This window comes from Hyaena hyaena, unplaced genomic scaffold (assembly GCF_003009895.1).
Source record: "Hyaena hyaena isolate Hyena2069 unplaced genomic scaffold, ASM300989v1 scaffold_119, whole genome shotgun sequence".
Taxonomy (NCBI): domain Eukaryota; kingdom Metazoa; phylum Chordata; class Mammalia; order Carnivora; family Hyaenidae; genus Hyaena; species Hyaena hyaena.
Window position 1 is genome coordinate 917,192 of NW_024080750.1, and position 22,546 is coordinate 939,737.

Here is a 22,546-nt window from a genome sequence, read left to right on the forward strand (position 1 = left end):
CTGTAGGTGACCACGCGCTGAGTGTATGTGCGACCCGCCTTGGGGAGAAGAGGGCGTAGGTCAGGGGCTGCGCCAAGTGCACCGTTCACTCTACCTCATTCTCGCGACCTCCCTGCGTGATGGGCACATTTCACGGAAGACAGAAGCAAGACCGCGTGCCCACGCTCATCCGGCAGGAAGCTTCGGGCCCAGGCGCACAGGCCACGCAGCTTCACGCCTCAGCCGTGCCCTGCTGGTGACACTCCGGCTCCAGGCCCAGGCAGGGGCCCCCCTGCCCAGCTTCCTGCCCACACAGGTGCGAGGTACCTGCCTGGCCAGGCACCCGAAGGGCCCAGCGTGGTGGGTGGTCTGATGCCCTGTGTTTTGGGCAGTGGGGGTTTGGGAAGCCTGTGTTTGTGTCCCGCGGCCGCCGCACAAAGTGCCACCAACAGGTGCCTTAAAAAAGCAGGAAGTCATGTCTCCGGATTCCGGAAATTGGAAATCCTAACAGGAGCAGGGGTGTGCTCCCTCGGAAACCCGTAGGACGGGATCCCACATTGCCTCTCGTGGCTTCTGGTGTTTGCTAGCAATCCGTGCCCTTCCTTGACCTTAGACGCAGCTCTCCAGTGTCTGCCCATGCTGTCACGTGGCCTCCTGCGCGTCTGTCCCTCTTCACCCCTTCTCGGAAGGAGCCCAGTCATCATGGCGTAGGGCGCCCCTCCTCCAGGACGACCTCGTCTCAACTATTTACATCTGTAATGACCCTGTTTCTAAATAAGGTCACCTCCTGAGAGACCGGGGGTTAGGACTTGAACATATTTTGGTGTGTGGGGCATGCAAATCAGCCCATGACACTTAGTGTCGCTTCTGAAGGGCCCACCTGCAAGAGGGACGGCAGCAGGTGTCTCTGGGAAGTGGAGAATTGGGAAGTTATGTCATCAGCTTGCAGCTGAGAGGTGGGTGGGACGGGGTCAAGCTGGACCCAGGGACCTGGGGACGGGAGGGCGGCCGGGAGACCAAAACCTAGATATTCCAACATTAGGCAATGACTTGAATAAATTTTGAACGAATTATGCACCCACCAAAAAATTATATGTCACCAAAAAACACGTTGAAGGAGATGGAAAGGTAGTTTTGATATAATGTTAGAACAGAAACCTGGTATCTATAACATTCGATCTCAGTTTTATTTTCACTGGTGGGGGGTGGGCGAGGGCATCCTTATTCTTTAAAAATAAACTAGAAGCAGCAGATGAGTGAGTGGCCCTCTCTGGGAGGTGTGATTACGGGTGATTTCTCTGTCTTTATTCCCACACGGTCAGTTCCTTCTGGGCTGGTTTGCAGCCTTCCAGGCCCACAGTCCCCCGGGTTTGCGGGGGCCCCCGTGGGAAAGTCTGCGGGGTCTGCTCAGCCCGCCCCAGCTGTGGGGTAGGGGCCTGGTGTCGGGTCCTAGGCAGCAGAGAAGCTCTCAGGTAGGCGAGGGTTCCCAGTCATTGATTTGGGTACCAGCAGGGTCCCACCCATGCAGACACTGAGACAGGCCCCTGTGCCCTCTGTGCTGCAAGGAGACGGGGGGAGGGGGGCAGGGGGAGGGGGACGGGGGGCAGAGGTGCCCTGTTAAGTAGATGGGGCCACAGGACAGGGGACTGCAGCCCGTGCAGGGTGAGTGAGGCCAGGCCATAGCTCTGGACGGATCAGTATCAGCAACGGCTAATGTCCACTGGGCGTCTGCACTCATTAAGCACTTTAGGGGACATTACAGTTATTTCTTCACAGCCACCTTGTGGATTCAGGTCCTGCTGTCATTGCCATTTTTTCAATGCCTATTTATTTTTGAAAGAGAGAGAGAGAGAACGCAAGCTAGTGGGGGAGGGACGGGGAGGACAGGGGATATGAAGCTGGTCCCTCGCTGACAGCGGAGCCTGACACGGGGCTCGAACTCTCGACCCTCGAGATCATGACCTGAGCCAAAGTCAGATGCTTAACCGACTGAGTCCCCCAGGTGCCTCTGTCATTGCCATTTGAGTCCCAAGTCAATGGAGGCCATGGGGTTAGGATGCTTCTCAAGGGCAGAGGCCTGGACAGACTGCAGCCTGTGGGTTTGTGGGTGCTCAGGGGCCGTCCAGAGCGTGCGACATGCCGGACCCTGCTCCCAACAATCTCTGCACAGGCAGCCCAGCGGCCGGGAGACCCGCTTCCCACCACACAGAGGAACCAGGGAAGGTGCGGTCCCCACCAACACCGGGAGATTCGCTGTGTTGACCCCTTTGCCCTGAGGAATCCCCCCACCCCCCTTCTCGAGTCCCCTTCGCTTGAAGCAGAAGGTAACAGACCAATGGCTCCTTCTGCTAACAGCAAATTTCCCCCTTGACTCTCACCCTGAAGGACTTGGCAGTCAAGGTGCCTCCCCTCCAGCTGGGGACAAGTGTCAGGATCTCCATGCAGGGCCCAGAAGCGTGGGTGCACCCTGCCCGCACCGGGGCGTCCTAGAGGCCTGTGGGGTAGTTCCCACCAACCGGACTCAGGGCATCGCTGGGGTCCGCGCGCACCCACGCCGCCCTTCTAAGGAGCCCCCTCTCCGTTTGCGTGAGTTGGGCGAGGCTTCCGTTGCTTGCAACCAAAGCACCCACCCAGTGTCCATTTTGAGACCGTGCTCCTGAGCAGTGTGCTCCCCGAGCAGTTAGCTGCGTGGTGTGCATGCGTGGGCCCCCATCGTGAGCTCTCCCCAGAGCTCAGTGCGCATTACAAAAATCTGGGCTGCTGTCCTCCAGCCTTAGTATTAAGTTATACAGAAAAGGGGAAGAAAAGCAATAGCTCACACCCAACCCCACTCTTTCCAAAAAAACCTGCATAAAAACGGAGAGCAAGACACGGACGTATTTGGCTTGGACTCGCCAGCGACCACAGTAAAACTAAATGGCCTGTTCTTTGAAATATACAATTAGAGTTGTTTTAACATGTGTTTTTGGTGGTTGGGTGTGGTTTCTAGATAGTTGGAGACTTAAGTCTACTGTTTAGCCCATCAACTTCAACCAGATCTGTTGGGCTCCAATTTCCTTAACAGCAACCCGCAGTGACTGAAATGAAAACCAACTTGCCAGTGAGCAGGGCAGGGCGCCTGGCATTTTCCACCGGCTGACCTTCTTCGGACTTGTTTTTTCCTCTCTGGTCTTACAACACTTTTGCGTCTTCATCACTGAGGGGCGCCTGGGGGGCTCAGTCGATTGGGCGTCCAGCTCTTGATTTCGGCTCAAGTCATGATCCCACAGTTGTGAGATCAAGCCCCACATCAGACTTCGTGTTGAGCATGGAGCCTGCTTGGGATTCTCTGTCTCTGTCTCTGTCTCTCTCTGTCCCTCCCCAATTTGCTCTCGTGCTCTTTCAAAATAGACAGACAGACAGATAGATAGCCTTTAAAGGAAACATTGAAACCTCAGAGAAGGTGACTGTGACAGAGCTCCCCTGGCTTCTCCCCGGCAACCCCCCCCCACCCCCCGAGTGTTCAGGGAGGGTAAGCACCTGCTTGGGGACAATTCAGAAACTGCTCTGCTGCTAACGGTGCTTCGGGACAGGCCGACTTCCCCACGTCAGAGTCCCCTGGGTGCATGTGAGGAGCTAAGTCCATTCCTATCCAGAGCGTTCTTTATTGCTGACGAGGGCCCAGGGAGTCCAGGCTGGGGCCCTGAGCCCCCCAAATCCTATGAGGGCTTCACCGAGGCCACAGATTCGCCTGGAATTTGCATATTCATCTCCAGAGACAGCCTCCCCAGGTGCCCGAGGCTAGGGCTTCTGCAATTCACTACCGACAGGGTGAAACGCGGGGGCCACCCTGTTTACATAGATAATTTGCTCTCAGAAAGTTCTTTTCTTGTTTTTATCCCGCTTAAGTGCAAAGACAAACTTCTCTCCCTCCCTCCGAATTCTAATTTGGGGACCTCGGATCAACCAGCACGTATTAACTGTGTCTTTTAGCTTCGTGTCGCTTCAACTCGGTGGTGGAAATATTTCTTCGTTCAAGCGTTCGCTTCTTCAACAGGCATTCAGTGGTGCCTACTGCGTGCGCACACCTGTTCTACACCCTGGGGTAGGGGGACGCAACAGAGAACAAAATGGGAGTGGCCCTCACGGGGCTCACATTCTACCGGGGTGCCGGGGTTGGGGCGGGGAGGGGGGCGCAGGCAGTAAATAAGGAAAGAAATAAATGAGGAAGTGACTGATGGTGACATTCCGTGAAGGAAAGCAGGGGGTGGTGTGACCCACCGGGGCGGGGCTGCCAGTGTCCCCGGAAGGAGGCCACTTTGAAGCTCGCTCCGAAAAGATGAAAAGAAAAGAAGCCGACCATGGAAAGATCTGGGGCGAAAGGAACCAGAGCCGGGGGCTCAGCAGGCGTGGGGGCCCCAGACAGAAGTCACGTTGGTTGGTTTAGGGAACAGCAGGGAAACCTGAGCGGCTGGGGCAGGAGAGGGTGATGGGGACGGGTCAGAAAGGCGGGCGGCCGGCGTGGCCGCAGAAGGTCTCGGACAAGGTTGTGGTCAAGTCCAGGGGCAAGTTTAGAGGTTCTGAAAGGCTGTCCGCTGCTGGATGGAGGAAGGGTCGCCGGGAGGCAGCGAGGAAGGCGGGGCTGCACGGGCGGAGAGGGACGGAGGCAGAACGTTCTCTAACTGCATGCGGAGGCGGCGCACTGGGACCTGTCAGTGGACTGGATGTGGGTGCCGTGTGAGTGTCCTGGGGCTGCCGGAAAAGGTTCCACCAGCTACGGGGCTTAAAACAACAGAGACGACTTCGTTCCTGCTTCTGGGGGCTGGAAGGGCAAAGTCAGTGTATCAGCAGGGCCGTGTTCGCTCCAAGGGCCCCGAAGAAGCTTCCTGCCTCTCCTCTTCCAGCTTCTCGTGGCTCCTGGTGCCCTTTGGCTTTTGGCCACATCATTCCAGTCTTTGCCCCTGTCTTTACACAGCACGGCTCCCTGTGTCTTCTGTGTCTGAGTCCAAGGTTCTGTCTTCTTCTGTCTAGTTATTGAACTAGCGCGCAACTTCACCCAGTATGTCATCATCTTAACTTGATTACCTCTGCGAAGACCCCATTTCCAAGATCATATTTACAGGTACTGGGAATTAGGACTTGGATGTATCTTTTTGGGGAACACAATTCAGCCCACAGTGGGGGACTGAGAAGATGACTCCCAGATATGCGCTGATATCAGGAGGGTGATAGAATCTGGGGAAGACTGTGGCCTTCTGGGGAAGTTGGACCACCATGTACTGTTGGGTAGGTTGTTCACTCTACAAGAGTGAAATGGTATCTGTGTTCCATAAGCCCAGCCAAGGGCCTGGGGGGCGGGGGACTGTGCCTGCCCAGAGGGTCACCTTTTTCTAACTCATTTTCTAAATTCCTTCCTAGCCTTATGGGCTAGCTGTGGCCCAAATGGATTGGGTTGGAGGAGGAGATCAAGAATCCTGATTGGCTGCATGGTGCTCCAGGTACCCGAGAGCAGCGATGTTCTTAGCTATGTTAGCACTCACGGAAGGCACGTGTCCATGGAATGTAGCCCTGGCCCCTCCTTCACAGGGATCGTGGAGGTGGCCGCAGAAGGGGACGTGTGAGTGACAGCAGTCACATAATCCCAGGGCAGGCGGAGACTCTCTGAGACTGTGGCTGCCCCGCTGGAGGCTCAGGGAAGGCCTCCGTGAGCACAGGTGTTTTGGGAGGTCCTGGGGGACAGGTGGGAGCTGGCGAGCGGCCAGGAGGAAGGGTACGCTCTGCACTGCCCTCATTTCTGGCTCGCAGTGGTGGCAGGAGGCAGGCAGAGGGGAGACGGCACGTCGCGGCAGCGGCCCCAGCCTGGCCGGGAGCCTGGCCACCATGGGGGCCGGCGGCGGGCTGGTGAGTGTGGAACCCGGGAGTGACACACTCGCCTCGGCACAGCAAGCCCACCCGGGCTCACGCCGACGGCCAGTGTGGCCCAGGGGGCTGCCCTGTGCTGTTTTAACCAGATGTCATCTTTCTTTAAAAGTGCAAATGTCCGGCTCCGAAACGCCTGGCGCACAGCAGGTGCGCACGGAATACCTGTTGGCACCTCACATGGCTCTGCTGTAGCCCGGCCGTGGGCGAGGCCAAGGCGGTGACAGGGCTGAGCAGGCCTGAGTATTTGTGGGAAGGGCCAGAGAAAGGAGGTAGAAGGTTCTGGAGAAGGAGAGGGGGACGGAGCTTGGGGAGGAGCTGGGGGAGGGGTGCGAGGCGGGGGAAGGGGGCTCTGGAGCAGGTGTCCTGTTGAGGGAGGGGGGAAGCGCCGCAGGCAGGTCCCCCCCAGAGCCGGACCGGCAGCTCTGGGAGATGAGGAGGCTCTGAAGGGGCCACCGAGGGGAGGGGACGGCCCACTAGGAGCCGCGGCTCGGTCCCCTGCGGGCCTGGGGGCTTTTCTCCAGCAGCTCCGGGGCAAGGAAGCGGGTGGGTGACTGATGTTTATGAAGCCAAACACCGAGCTGGTGGCTCCGGGAGGACAGGTGGTGACAAGAGAGGGAAATGGGATGGGGTATGGGTGTGGTCGGTGGCAGGTGGCACCCCAGGACCCCTCCCCCTCCTCCCCCATCGTTCCCAAGTCCCTTCCGCTGGCCCAGCGTCGTCCAGCCTCCCTCACAACTGGGAGGCCACCGGCTCGGTGATGTGTGTGACCGCCAGGACGGGCCTGTCCCTCCTCCCTCCCTGGTGGGAGATGTAGACACACTCAGAGCCCATTGGGCCAGACACACAGGTGACGGTCACATGCAGATGACGGTCACACAGAGGCGCGGGGCAGGCAGCCGGGCCTGCGAAGCAGACACCACCTTCCACCGGGCGGCCACCACAACCGCGTCATCAGCACAGTAGGGGCAGGACGTGAGGAAGACTCTGGAGCCAAGGTGGGAACCAGACAGAAACCCAGATGGACACGCAGTGGAGACAAGACTCCAATGAAGGCAGCGGGGGCGGGGTGAGAGCAGAGCCCATGGCCTCAGCGAGGCCTCGTCCTTCAAGGGCAAGGTGCTTTGGCCTGACGGAGGAGTCGGAATGTTCTAGAAGCAACACTAGCTTAAGGTTGGCAATCTAAGATGCTGTCATTCATGGGAAGAGCAAGGTTATCAGCGACGGAGGTGTGGGTTCTGCCGGTGCCCACACCAGGACGGAACTCAGGTGGCCAGTTTGCACGGTCCCCCTAAAAGTCCTCCTTTGGTCCCTTTTCCTGTAAGCGTCCAAGTTCAGCTCTGGCCATGATCTTGTGGTTCGTGGGTTCGAGCCCCGCACTGGGCTCTGTGCTGACAGCTCAGAGCCTGGAGGCTGCTTCTGCTTCTGTGTCTCCCTCTCTCTGCTCCTCCCCTGCTTGCACTCTGTCTTTATCTCTCTCTCTCTGTCTCTCTCTCTCAAAATAAATAAAGTTAAAAAAAAAAAAAAAAGACCCTCTTTCTGGTCATATGTCTCCCACCTGGACCAGTAACACGTGGCTTTTCTTTGTTCAGAAGCCAATTCAGGGAAACCAAGGATGTTAAAGGTATCCTTTTTTATTTAATCTTTTTATTTTTTAAGTTTATTTATTTATTTTGAGAGAGAGAGATAGCGAGCGAGCAGGAGAGGGGCAGAGAGTGATGGAGCATTAAATCCCAAGCAGGCTCCACACTGTCAGCACAGAGCCTGAATGGGGGGCTCGAACTCACAACCATGAGATGATGACCTGAGCCGAAATCAAGGGTCGGACGCTTAACCAACTGAGCCACCCAGGTGCCCCCCTCTTTTTTGGTTGTTTTTTTAACTCCAACTAATCATATCCTTGATAATCAGGAAATGGGATGTTTAGAGCTGTGTTCAGCAGCCTCTAATAGGTTGGGTTCCCGGCCACCAAAGGGGCTCCTTTTGGAAGCTAAGGCTTCAGCTGCGCACAGCCAGCCCACACGAGGCTCTGATTATAATGCTGGCCCCTCTGAACAAATTTCATTATTGAGCAAGACACTTTTGAAGCTAGTTTACATTGTCTTTGCTTGGCTGACCTTGTACGCTATTGAATTGGAAAATGTAGTTTGTATTGTAAGGCCTCTTAATAATGTATTTTTTTTTTTGAAACAAGGGACTTTTCCATTGCAAATGAGACAAAGAACACCATATTTAGCACAAAAAAAATGCCTCGGTCTATTTTGAAATATAATTTTCATTAGCCAGGTTTTTCACTGTAACAAGATTTAAATTTTATTTTAAACACAGCCTGCCCCTTCCCCAACCCAACAACACATATTTATATTCCTCTATTTAAAAAGCTGTGGAAAGATACACTAACTAATAATACTAGTTGCTGCCAGGAAGGGGCAAGGGTGCTGAGGCGATGCTGCTTCCCTACATTGGATTATTTGTTAATAATGAGAATATATTAAGAGAGGCAGGACCCTACCCTGTGCGCTGGGGTATGTGCTTTGGGTTGGACACCCAGCCAATTCATACTTGAGGTCCTAACCGCAACCCCACTACCTCTGGCTGACCTTTCAGAGGTGATGGAGTTAAACTGAGGTCACTGGCCTGGGTCCTAACTCCACCATGACCGGCATTCTCATGAAAAGGTGAAGCTCGGGAGGCATGTGAAGACGTGAAGACGCAGAGAGAAGACAGCCGTCTGCGTCTGCAAGCCCAGGAGAGACGCCTGCAAAGGAACCGACCCCACCTACACCTGGGTCTGAGACTCCAGCTTCCAGAACCGGGGAAGCATCCATTTCCATGGTGGAAGCCGCCAGCCATGGCCTCCGGATCCCACCCGCCTCCTCCAGTCTTCACCCAGGCTGCCCTTACACCTGCCCTTTCACCGGCTCTCCCACCAGCGCCGCCGGCCAGCCACCTGAGCTCGACTCAAGCGATTTGGGAGGGGTTGGTATCGTGGGATCTCACCCACGCTGTCCACTTCCAGAGACCCCCACGTTCTCTGCCTTCTCTCGTTCAGTCCTCCGGCGAGTCCCCGAGATCCTTCACACACCTTGTCAGGCCTCCTGGGCCCCCTCCACGGGCTCCCAGGACTGCCCCAGCCCCTGTCACCTCTGCGGGGCTCCTTCTGAGCCCACGCTGCCCTCTTCCTCCTCCTTCCTCCCTTCCGGAGGCCCCCAGCCCCAGGCTTGGCCCACCCAGCTTCCCTCATCTGCTCTCTGACACCCCTGCTTTCTTGTGATTTTGCTCCTACTTCCCAAAAATGCTCCTCTGTCTCTTGCAGGCTCTGGCCCTTAATGTTATATATTTCTGACAGAGAGACAGGGCATGAGCAGGGGAGGGGCAGAGAGAGAGGGAGACACAGAATCCGAAGCGGGTCCAGGCTGAGCTGTCAGCACATAGCCTGACACGGGGCTCGAACCCACAGACCGTGAGATCATGACCTGAGCCGCCCCGGCACCCTGGCTCCTGCCCTGTAAGGCAGCGCTACCCAGTGGGCCTGGATGCCGGCCACTCGTGCAATTATAAATGGCCTAGTAGCCACCTTGTTAAAAGGTAAGATGGATGAAGTGAAATTATATAATTAGATATTTTAATTAATGTTTAATTATTTATCTATTTTCTTTAACCCAACAGATCCAAAGTAGTATTATTTTGATATGTAATCAATATTTTAAAATTATTGAGATAGTTCACATTCTTTTTCTGTAGTAAGTTTTCAAAATCTGGCAGGTATTTTTACACTTCAAGTACATCTCATTTCGGACACAAAACTTCCATCAGAAATACTCAATCTTGGGGCGCCTGGGGGGCTCATTCTGTGGAGGGTCCAATTCTTGATTTCAGCTCAGGCCAGGATCCCAGGGTCATGGGATCAAGCCTGGAGTTGAGCTCAGTGCTGAGTGTGGAGCCTGCTTGAGATTCTCTCTCTCTATCTCTCTCTCGCTCGCTTGCTCACTCTCTGCCCCTCCCCCAAACGCGCTGTCTTTCTATATCTCTAAAAAAAGAGAGAATAAAGGGGGGAAAAGGAAATGCTGAATCTGTATTTAGGTTTTATACAATCTACGGTTGAAAAAGACATGCTGGTCCTTTCAGCAGAACCCTCTGGTCCCCTTGAACACGTCAGGATGTGTCACCGTACTGAACCCGTGAGCATACGTGGAGCACGTCTGTTCGTGTGCACCTGCGGGCAGGACCGGCCAGCGCGGGGCCCCCAGCTCGGCGGCCGCGTGGCGAGCCCGGCACAGCCCCCGCCCTCGGCACAGCCACTATTTATCGGGGGTCTGGCTCCGGGCAGCGCTGTGAACCCCACCGGCGCCACTTACATGTCTTATTCCTCTTCACGTCCCTCCCATGCCTGACCCGGGGCTCGGCGCAGGTTATTGCTAAATAAAAGCAGTAATTGCATCCACTAAAACTTCTTTTCAGGATTCAGAAAGCCAACCTGAACTCATTAACCTTGGGGGAAAGCCGGACTGAATACAAATGCCCCTTGCCCTCATCTGCTCATAAAAATAGTCGTAAAGAGTGAGCAGCTCTCCGCCACCCTCTGTCATGTGGTCCTCACTCCCGGCTCAGGAATGAGTGATGTGGCCGCGTTAGCCTCAGGCTGAGGATGAGGAAACAGAGGTGTGGGAGGGGCCCAGTGCCCACAGTCACGCAAGCAGTGACCTGTGAGCTGGGGGTCCCGGCCCCCCGCGGAGCCGGCTGAGAGCACGTGCCTGGCCAGAGGGTCACCCCCGGCCCCGAGCCAGGGGCCCACGGGCTCCTCCCTCTGCGCCGCGACGGGCCCACAGGCGCGGGTTGAGCTTTTCCCTATGTGTTGGACACCACGCGGAGCACTCCGCCTGTGTCACCTCGTCCCTGCAGCAAGCTTCTGAGCCCGTGAACAGATGAGGAAATTGAGGCTTCTGGGGTGACGTGTCAGCATCTCACCCAAAGAAAGCCACAGACGTTGGATTCCAGGCCAGCTTTGTCCAGCCCAGCCTGGGCTCCGGCCACTGGGCCCTACGGCCATGGTCCTTGCCTTTAAGGGACGGGTGTGTGCCAGGGGTCAGGAAGCAGCGAGGCCCCTGCCTGGCTCCCTGGGAGAAGCACGCCTTCAGCAGGGGTTCATGTGCGCTCACGGTGAAGGTCACGCAGTGTGACTCCGAGGCCCCGTGCTGTTGTATGAAGGCTCTGGCTGCACTGATCTGCTGCCCCCCGGGCTGACAGGGGCCCCGCGCTGGGTTCAGGGCGCTGCTGTCAACGTCCTGAAGTTCTTCAGGTTCTGAACGTGGGCCCTGCTTTTTCAATATGCACTGAGCCCCGCAGATCAGGTAGCCGGTTCCGGCGGCCAGGGCTTGCGGTGAGACTCCGGTAGATAGGCCACCAAGCCTGGCAGGTGACAAGGTGAGCAGGACAGAGGCATCCCAGCCTCCCTAAGCTCACAGTCAGCTGCAGGGGCCTGTGATCAGCAAGTACCTTGACCTGCACTAACAGTGGTCAGTGCTGGGAAGGTGGGGGCCGGTATTTCCATTGTTCCCTATAGGTTGGGGGCACGGGGGCGGGGCACAACGGGCTCTAGAGGGCACCCGAAGGCCCAACTCAAGGTAGGGTCATGGGTAAGCTCTCACCAAAGAGGGAGCACTTGAGCTGAAGGATGAGAATGAGCCAGAAGATCCAAAAAGAGCATCCTGGGACAGGGCCAAGTTCAAAGGCGCTGGGGTGGTTACAAGCTGGTGCCTCAGTCATCTCAGGCTGCGGTAGCAAATACCACAGACAGAGAGGCTTGAACATGTCGTTCTCAGTTTAGGGGGCCTGGGAGGCCCGAGATAACCAGAACCAGCAAATTCCCAGCCTGGTGAGGGCCCCCCTTCTGGTTTACCTTCTTGCTGCGCCTGGGTGTCTTGCTTCTTCTTGCAAGGGAAGGAATCCCACCATGGGGACCCCACCCCCATGACTACATCCAAACCTATTACTGTCTCCCAAAGGCCCCACCTCCAAATGCCATCACACTGGGGGAGCAGGGCTTCAACAGTTGACTTGGGAGGCGGGGGCACAGACAGCCCATCACACTGGCTGCGATAAAACATTGCCAGGTCAGTGTGATACAAGGGTGCCAGGAGAAAATGACGACAGCAAACAGGCTAAGGCCGGATTTTGTAGGATTTATAAGTGGGAAGAGCATTAGACAGGAGAGCGACTTGATCATATGTGCGTTTCTAGGGACCTAATACTTGATAACAGTGAGACTCTGTGTCCTCTGAAATGTAACATAAATTGAGCCTCTGTAAACCTAGCTCTCACGCAACGACCTGGAACCTCTTTATCCACCTGTCAATTTCTCTTCCCTGTAAGCCAGGCTTGTCCGGAGCTCAGTGTTACTGCACAGCATATCCATTCTTCTGCATCCACTTGCGCCACCCCGTATTCTGATTCCACCATGTGTGGGCGCTGTTGGGTGTGGCCACAGTTTATATACACTTGTCACTGCCCTGTAATGTTCCCATGTGCCGGGCTGCTACAGGTGATTCTTCTGTTCTCTGGTCTACAAGGGTTCCATTCGTTTCCAGTTTTAGGCTCTTGTGAGCAAGTGTGTTACCAACATTCCTATACTCGTCCCCAGGAAACGTGTGCAAGAGTTCTATGATCTGAGTGGCGATTACTGGTGATTCAGTGGGGCCTGACCAGTGGGTTTTCTTCAGCGAACGAGAAGAGAAAGCTACCGAGCGGACATCTCTTAGTGCGAGCCAGTACTGTTCCCTAAAAATGCTACTTCCGTTATAGACAGGTGCACAGTGCGTGTGCGGGTGGGCGGCGTACACAGTGGGTGTTGACATTAGCCACATCTCTAACTGTGAGTCACAGAAAATGTTTGTAAGCTACTGCTCTCGTGTGGTAAACTTTTATAAAGTTGAGTGACAAGAGCTGCTGTACAAAGTAATTATCCCAATTTACGCCCCCACTGACAGGGTCCCCACCAATCTTCACCTACACTGCTGTTTATGGAATTTGTAATTTTCACTCATCTAATGAGTATAAAATGTTACTTTGTTGCATCTTAATTTGCATGTCCCTGACTATTAATGGGTTTGAATGTTTCTACATAGCCTTATTTACTATTGTGTTTCCTCTTCGGTGAAATACTGGCTTGCGTCTTGCGCCCGTTTTTCTGTTGTATTGTTTGTCTTTTCCTTAAGATTTGTAGGACTTCTTTACATATTCTGTATATTAATCCTTTGCTGTTTATTGTGTTGCAAATTATCTTCTCCTGGTTTGTAGCTTTTCTTCTCATCCTCTCTGTATGGTGTTTTTTGAGCAATAGAAGTTCCTAATTTTAAGGGAGTATTATAGCCTGTCTTTCAGCATTAATACCCTCTGCACTTTGTTTAAGAAATCCTTTGCTAAAAAAAACAAAAAAAAATTAAATTAAAATTAAAAGAAATCCTTTGCTATGTTGAGGTCTTAAACATATTCTTTTATTTTTTCTTCTAAAGGTTTTAGCATTTTGCATTTACCTTTAAGTCTTTTATCCACTGGAAATTGACTTGGGGGTATGGTGTGAGGAAGGATTCCAATCTCTTTGTTTGCTGTGTGGACACCAGCTGTCCAAGCCCTGTTGTTTGAAAAGACATCTCTTAACCCATCGTATATCAGCAATGGGATCAGCAATCCCATCGTGTATCAAGCTTATAAAATTCATGAGCCAGTAGCTGAGTTCTCTAGTCTATTGATCGGTTTATCTCTTCACAGCATATACAATGTTATAATTATTCAAGTTTTCAATAAATCTTGATGTCTGATACAGCATACCTCCATATTCTATTTTTTCTTCAATATAAATTGTATAGCCATCTTGTCAAGATCCTAAAAAAAAAAAAACCTGTTGGGATTTTTGACTGGGATCCATTGTGTCTATGGATCAGAAGAGAACTGACATCTCTTGATATTTTCGATCCATGACTGTATCACTTCGTTTTTCATATCTTGCCTTTTAATACATTGTTGTCATTTTCTCCAAATATGTCTTGCTTACTTTTATGAGATTTATTCCTAGGTACCTTATACTTTTTACCACTATTGTAAATGGTATTTCCCCCCCAACTATTTGTTGCTGTTACAGAATGTAACTGATTTTTTCCAACGATTTCTTTTATCCAGCCATCTTGCTAAACACTCTTACTGTTTCCAGTCATTTTTCCATAGATGTTGAGTTCTGCACAAAGATAAGTATACCTTCTACAAATGGTGATCATTTAATTTCTCTTCTAATTCCCATGCCTCTGTTTTCTTACTGCTAGGACCTTCGGTAAGCATTGAAACTAACTGGCATCCGCTGTGATGGTGGTATCTTTTCTTATTCCTGATCTCAAAAGTTCAGTACTCACCATGAAGAAATATCATTTAAGGGCGCCTGGGTGGGGCTCAGTGGTTAAGCGTCCAACTTTGGCTCAGGTTATGATCTCACAGTTCGTGGGTTTGAGCCCCGCGTCGGGCTCTGTTCTGACAGCTCTGAGCCTGGAGCTGCTTCAGATTCTGTGTCTCCCTCTCTCTCTGCCCCTCCCCCACTCACACTCTGTCTCTCTGTGTCTCAGAAATAAACTTTAAGAGATATATCATTTAATGTACAGATTTTACTAATCCCCTTAATCAGCATAATGGTATTTCAAAATTATTTCTCTTTTGAGAAGATTTTAAAATTTTATCTTAATGTTTACTCATTTTTGAGGCAGAGAGAGACAGAGTGTGAGTGGGGGAGAGTCAGAGAGAGAGGAAGATACAGAATCTGAAACAGGCTCCAGGCTCTGAGCTGTCAGCACAAAGCCTGACGTGGGACAGGAACCCACGAACCGTGAGATCATGACCTGAGACAAAGTCAGAGGCCAACCGACTGAGCCGACCAGGCACCCCTCTTTTATTAAATTTTTTAAATTATGGATGGGTGTAGAATTTTATCAAATGCCTTTTCTACATCTATGAGTATCAGATCATCCGATTTTTCTCTTTTAATCTGTGAATGTGGTGAATGACATTTATAGATTTTTCTAATATGAAACGTCTTTGCATTATTGGGATTGACCCAACATGGACATGATGCACGATCTTTTTATATACCATTGCATCCCATTTGCTAATATTTTATTTGGGATTTTGCAACCTTGTCCATAAAGAGATTGTCCTAGAACTTTCCTTTCTCACTCGGTCCTTAATTTTCCTTCCTCACACTGTCTTCAAAAGGCTTCAAGGTCTCTCTCTTGTGAGGGTCCTTTCCAAAACCTAGAGTGGGGGCAGAACCCTAGCAACGTATTCATACAGACATCAGCTTTCACAGACTTTGAAAATGGAAGCCATTTAACATCATCCAGTTAGGAGGGAGTCTCTCCCTGCTCCTTGCTGGCTCTTTCCACCGTGACTCCCTTCCGTCCCTGCCTCTTGCTGTAAAGTGTTGGAGGCGAGCACAGGCATTTGGAGGATCCTTAAGGAGAAGTGCAGTTGGGAATCCTTTCTCGTCCTGCGATATATTCATGTGCTTTGCAGCCACTTCCCTGTATGGTTAAGTTAGCGCTACCTGAGCTGGTGTGGGACTGGCTTCAAGAACACTCTTGGCCCTGGGTGGGTAGTTGGAGCTACGGTCCTGAAGGAAATGCGTTTGGGTTTGTCCTCTGGCACCGGTCACCTCAACCACGCGGGTGGTGGACAGACGAGACGTGAAACACAGGGAGCCAGAGCGAGCATGTGGAAAGTTACTTCCCATCATCTGGGTCACGTGTGAAAAAAATTCGGCAGAGATTTGCCAAACGCTGATAACACTCTCTGAAATGTTGGACATAGAACAGTGAGCTCGTGAGCCAAAAAATAAAAACTAAAAAGTTTCTAAATGATCAATAACCAAAGATATTTTCAGTCAACAAGAGCAGAGGAAAGCCTGAATGGCTTTTCTATTCTTGCCATAGAAAATGAAGGGACAAAATCCTTGTCGTAGGAGATGATCGAAGACTCTACGGCCCCAAAAATGTTGGCGGTTGGTGCGGGAGAAGGGTTGAGCCGTTGATCAGTAAGGACAGTGGGCCGTCTTCCCGCATGACCTTAGTTTGTGGCACCTTCCAGCGTCCTCACATTTGTTGTTTCTTGTGATCGGTTTCTCCTTCTAAATTAAGAGTTACTTTAATTTTACTTCTGCATACATGTGCACGTTTCGCTCTGAGGAGGGTCTCCCAAATTGGAGGAACTTCAGGCTCCGCCCTTGGTAAAAAAAAAGACTCAGGTTAGGAGGCGAGATTTGCTCCCTTGTTTTCTACCTTTTGCAAGAGTTTGTGTCAAATTGGAATGAACGGTTTCTCTAAAGTTGGGCAGATCTCCTGTAGGAACTTTCTGGCCTGGGGCTTTTTGTTTGTGTGCGTGTGTTCTGTTTTGCGTTGTTTTGTTTTCTGTTTATTAGAGGGGTGGGACCTTTCAAATTACTGCTCAGTTTCTCAGCTATGAAACTACTTAGGCAGCAGTTAGATACATCGAATCACAAGCTTCTTAAAAAAAAAAAACTCTCTGCTCGATCTGTAGTTCTGCCCCTTTCGTTCCTGATTTTATTTCTCTTCTCTTCTCTCCCACCCACCCTCGGTTCTTTTCTTTTCCTTCTTTTTTTGGTGAGTCTTACCAGAGATTTATCTAATTTATTAAGGATTTCAGAGAATCAATCCGGGCCTTGTTTATTCTCTGCTTTTTTTTTTTTCTTAATATCTGCTTTTTTCCCTTATTATATCTTTCCTCTTACCTTATTTGGGCTTCCTGTTTTCCTTGCTCTATTTATTTATTTTTGAGAGAGAGAGACCAAGACAGAGACAGAGAGAGAGCGCAGGGGAGGGGCAGAGAGAGAGGGAGAGAATCTGAAGCAGGCTCCACACTGTCAGCACGTAGCCCGATGTGGGGCTTGAACTCAAGAACCTCAAGATCACGACCTGAGCCAAAACCAAGAGTTAGTCGCTCAACCAACTGAGCCTTCCAGGCGTCTTGTCCTAACTTTTTAAGTTGCATAAGTATCTTTAATTTCCAGCCTTCTTATTTTAAATGTGTTCATAATTGTATATAAGTTTGCCTCAAAGTCTTGCTTTCTGGGCATTCTACAAGTTTGGATATGTACTATTTTCCACTTTCACTTAGCTGTGAGTTCTGTATTTTTTTTAACTTTTATTTATTGTGATGTATTCATTAATGCCTGGGTGTTTTAGAAGGATTTTTAACTTCCAAACACATAGTTTTTTAAAAATGTTTTTACTTCTGACTTTTAATTTAGTTGCATTGTGATCATTAATGTGGCCTGCACAGTATCAATTCTTTGAATTTGTTGAGACTTAATCTGTGATGTAGTTACCAGGTCAGTTTTTGTAAATATTGTATATGTGCCTGGAGAGAAAGTACATCCTTTCACGGGTGAGCACAGCTTTGTATAGATACTTTCTACATCACACATACATAAGATGAGTTAGATTTGTTCATTGTGTTTTTAAATCTGTGTCATTACTTTGTCTGATTGATCTATAAATAATTGAAAACATTGTGTTATAATCATTCATCAGGATGATGGGTTTGTCAATAGCTCCCTAGGTCTATAGCAATGCTTGCTTTGTATATTTTATGCTATTTCAATGTTATCTTTCTGGCAAATTGGGCCATTTATGGAGTGACCTCTATCCTTAATAATGCTTTCTATGGTATATCCTGCTTTATCTGACATCAGTTTCCTTTTATTTAGTATTAGTAAATAAGTGGCTTTCAACCTTTTGTGTTCTTAGGCTTTGAGTATGTAAATACCATATAGCGGGAGTCCTGAAAATCCAATTTGATAATGTCTTCTAACCGGCAAGTAAATCAGATTTGTTTCTATCACCTTATTTTCTGCAAATTGTGCTTTATGCTGTCTTCCTCATTTCTTGTCATATGTATGTCATATATATGTATGCATATATGTGTGTGTGTATGATGTATATTTGTGTATCATATATGTGACATCTATATATTAAAAAGATTAGTTAGGTTGTATTTGTTCCCATTAGTTTTTTTTTTCCTTTCTTCTGGTTTGGAAGTTTATATGATACTTCTGTAACTTTCGTGGCTACCTCTGAAATTAGAACACCTTAATATCTTCACCCTTCACTTATATCTTCACCCTTTTCCTGATAACACAAAGAATTTAGAACATTAACCTAAACATTCCTCTCCAAAATCACAGACTATTATTTTCCAGTATTTTAGTCCTCTCTTTTTTTTTTGACCCCACAAAATGAGAGATTATTAGATTATCTGTTGTTAGTGTTGTTTCAATTTACAACATTTTCAAATTCTTGGCTCCTGAAATCTTCTTAAAAGCCAGACATTCCTTCTTCGATTCCCTTATATAAAAGGTCATTAGTGGTCTTCTCCACACCCCACTCAGTACTGTTTATCTGAAATGCCTTTGCTTAATCCTTGTTCTTGAAAGGTTATTTGGCTGGATACACAACTCTAAGCCAATGACTCCTTTCTCTCTCTCTCTCTCTCTCTCTAACCTTTAGTGTTCTGCAGGTCCAAGGGTTTTTATTCATCTTGTTTGGTGCTCTCTGTTCTTCTTGGGACCAGTGGTTGAGGGTCTTTTATTGACTCCGGAAAATTATCAGACATTGTTTCGTCATCTATTGCTTCTCCACTACCCTTCCTTTCCTCTCCTAGGAGACATTAGACTTTCTCAATATAACTGCTATGCCTTCCAATCCCTTTCTCTTAGTTTTCAGCCACCTTTCTTCATTTCCCAAATTTTGGGTAATTTCTTTACATCTGTTTTCCAGTTCATGAATGCCCTTTTCAACTGTGTCTAACCTGCTCCTTGATCCAAACACTAAGTTTTCATGTTAATAATTATATTTTTTATTTCTTAATGTTCTATTTGATTCTTTTTCCAAATCTGCTTGGTCATTTTTTATAGGCTCATGTTTGTTATTCTTTTTTTTTCTTTTTGCTTGTTAAATATTATTTATTTTGATGAAGATCCTAAATGCAAGAACTAGCCCTAACTTGGTGTCTCTAGCACTACTTAGCATATTGCTTTGTGAGAAAAGAGTACTGGGTATATTTGTGACTGAAATCAATCAGTAATAGATCATATTCAGACTGAGTTCTTCTATTCTTTTGGAAGTAAGCTAATGAACAGATTTCCAGTGCAGGTTATATGAGCTTCAGCTTCCCCTACAGTATCACCTTTACTTATTTGTTTTTTAATTGCTGATACAGATGCGTCTGTAATAAACATTTGGTTTTTGTGATCAAATAATCTCAATGACAAGACAGCTTAGAAGTTAAAATTTAAACAGCCTAACATCAGAACTGAAGGAAAATTGTCTTTTTGCAACAGCAGTTCTGAAACTATTTTTACACAGCGTAGCAACAAGGGCATCAACTCCATTATTTTCCAAATTTAAGTTTAGTTGAGGTATTTTACTGAAATGGTTATTTGCTGAATGCTCATTTTTTTCATTCCAATTTTTATTAAACATTTCTTTTTTCTGTGATAGTAATTCCAATATCTGATGCTCCTGGGATGTAAGTTTTTTGTTTTTTTGTTAACTCTTACTGCATAGTGAGTGGTTTACTTGCGTATTTGGTGATCTTTAATTAGGAACTCATTTTTGTTTGGCCTTTTTTTTTTTTAACAGAGAGAGACAGAGCACAAAGGTGGGGGGGGTGGGCAGAGAGAAGGGGAGACACAGAATCTGAAGGAGGCTCCAGGCCCTGAGCTGTCAGCACAGAACCCGACCCGGGGCTCGAACCCAACAAACCGCTAGACATGACCTGAGCTGAAATTGGACGCTTAACCAACTGAGCCACCTAGGAGCCCCTGTTTGGTCTTAATCCATGGAAAATCTTGGGGCAGGGGGAATGATCATACTCTTCTCAAGAGAACATTCATATTTGTTTCTACCAAAAGCCAAGACTGCACCAGCAACCTGGTTCACACCCTGGTTCTTAACTGCCAGCAATGCTAACAATGACATTTGTCCCCAGGACGGCCTCTACGGGTCCCCCTTCAGCTCACTCTCGGGGCCAAGGAACTCAGAGGCTTCCCTACTTTCTGCAAAATGATGCTTTACATCAAATCTAGTTGTGCATCCTGAGGGTGGGGAATATTCTGAGCGCCACCCTGAAGAAACGGGATGCCAGTTACATCGTTAAAGATCACACCTGCTGCTTTGTGGAGAAAAGGCGGGGGTGGGCTCTGAAGGGGGCTGAGACGCGGGGGAAACAGGGAGGGGTGGCTGTCAGTCTTTGAGGTGAGCGATGGTGGTGGTCTGACCCAGGGTGGGATCAGTGAAAATAAACAGAAGGGCATGAATCTAAGGGGGTGGAGTGTCTGCTTGTTACCGTGTGTCCCTTGCTCACTTACAGGCACAGAAATGTGTGATTGGCCACCGACTCTCATTAGCTTGTAATGTCTCTGCCCCTGTTCAGATGTTAGAGAGCAGAAAGTGAAAAATGTCATAATATCCCGTGTGGCCAAAAGGTAAAAGGACACAAATACTCTCAGATTCCATTGAGGGAGGCTGACCTGAAACAGCATTTTTGGAGGGCAGCTTGGTCAAACTTATCAAAATGTTAAGAGTACAATCTCTTTGTTAGGAATTCCTCCGAAGGACACGTACAGAATGTCCACCAAAGCACGTTAAAATGTTGAAAGGCTGTCCAACAAACTGCCATATTGTGTAGTAACAGCAACAAGCGAAACCAACCCAGAAAGCTGACCGTGGTCTGAATGGCCGTCTGGGAGGCTGGTTTGTAAATGAAGATTCATCTCCTTCATGGAATACCATGTCATTTTGCACAGAGACACCTCTAAGGTAGAAAGATATCCCTGATAATTCAAGTGTAAAAAGCAAATGCAGACCAATGTGTACAGAAAGACTGCATCCATAAAAAAAATGCTAATGGCCAAATAAAAAACATATGCATTCATATGCAGAGACCGGCATGAAGCCATCTTCGGGGAGGGCACGCAAGTAACTTAAAATGACACACGCTGGAGAAAGCGAGCAGAGCTTCAGGGTAGAAAAAGCAACTTTCGCTTTTCATTTTACACCATTTTTATACATTCTGAAAATTCCACTGCAAGCCGTGCATTGCTTTTGTTTGAAGAGTTAGGCTTGTTTTTATTGGGCTCCTCGTGATTAGGGAACCTGCTCCCCGTGGTTATTATATCTCCTGCTGGTACCACTTCATCATTTCCCCGGTTCCTCCCTTGAAGACTGTGAATAATCCTTAGTCCCTCCGGTCCTAAAAAGCCAACCTTCCCCAAAGATCTCCAAAATCTATTATTAAGACAAAAACATAGATTTCAAATAATATGCATAAAACGATCCCATTTTTGTGAACAATAACGGAATAAATGCGTGCGTGTGTGTATAAAAGAAGAAACAAACGTCGAGGAAGATTTATCCATTCATTCAACAACAATGTATTGTGTGCCTGCCAAGAGCCAGGCATTGTTGCAGAGATGCAAGTTCAAAGGGCACCAGGGTCCCTGTGCTCTCTCTCTCTTGCATCCCAGGCTCTGGAATCTGAAGGGTAAATTGTACCAGCAGGTTAATGGCAATTCACCGTGGGTGAGGCGATTGTGAGTAAGCTTTTATATCACCTTCATGTTTTCCTGTATCTTCTGATTCATTTTTTTCTTGCCCTGTGTATGGCATAAAAGATCTTATATAAAAATAATAATTAAGCCATAAAACACAATCTTCCTACCTCTCTGGTTTTGTCTGTCTTCTCCAAACGCCTACACTTATCCATGCAGTGGTTGAGATATACCGATACTAACAAAATTTTCGGAATGGATCTGGAAATCAAATTTCAGTGTGCCCCTTGTACTTTGTCTGCAGCCCTACTTTTAAACAAACGGCTCCCAGCACTTCTGATCCTCTCCGAGTGGCCCGCCTCGGGCCCTCCCTGGCCCTTCCCTTGGGATTCTGCCTCTGGCCAACTCCCACCCTCTGCCCGCAGCCCTGTGCGCGCATCGTCCCTGGACGGGAGGCCCCGGTGAGCCCTTCACGGCTGCCTCCTCCTAGATGCCCCATCAGCTCCTCAAACAGCAAACCCCAGAGACGCAACTGCCCGGCTCTCCGGCTGGGAGACGGAGTGGCCCCCAGCGGCCCCCACCCAGCCGCCAGGCCGAGAACCCACACTCCTGAGGCACCTCTCTGCTCCCTGCCCTCACCTCACAGCTCAATGGCCTCAGGCTGGCTTTGCCCTTCAACATGCCCTGCCCCGTGCCTGGGATTTGAGGGGGTCTCTCGCAGGTTCAAGCCCTTCCTTCCCCCCCCCCCCCCCCCCCCCCCCCAACACACACACTAGAACATCCTTCACACAAGTCAGGAGACCTTGGAGCCTTGGTCCCCAACTGCCACCATGGCAGTTTGGCCACATCTGATCGCTACTGTCCTATAATTGCGTTGACATCTCTCTCTCTCTCTCTCAAGCAAATAACTCATTTTCACTTAGTTTAAAAAAAAAAAAAACCAACCTACCTCTGTTTGCTTTAGCCTCATGCTAACAAAACCCCAAGCCTGATGTGTCAGTTATCGACTCAAATCAAAACAGACATGTAACTATTCAGACGTGAGCCATCCTTCAGGTTCCCCGG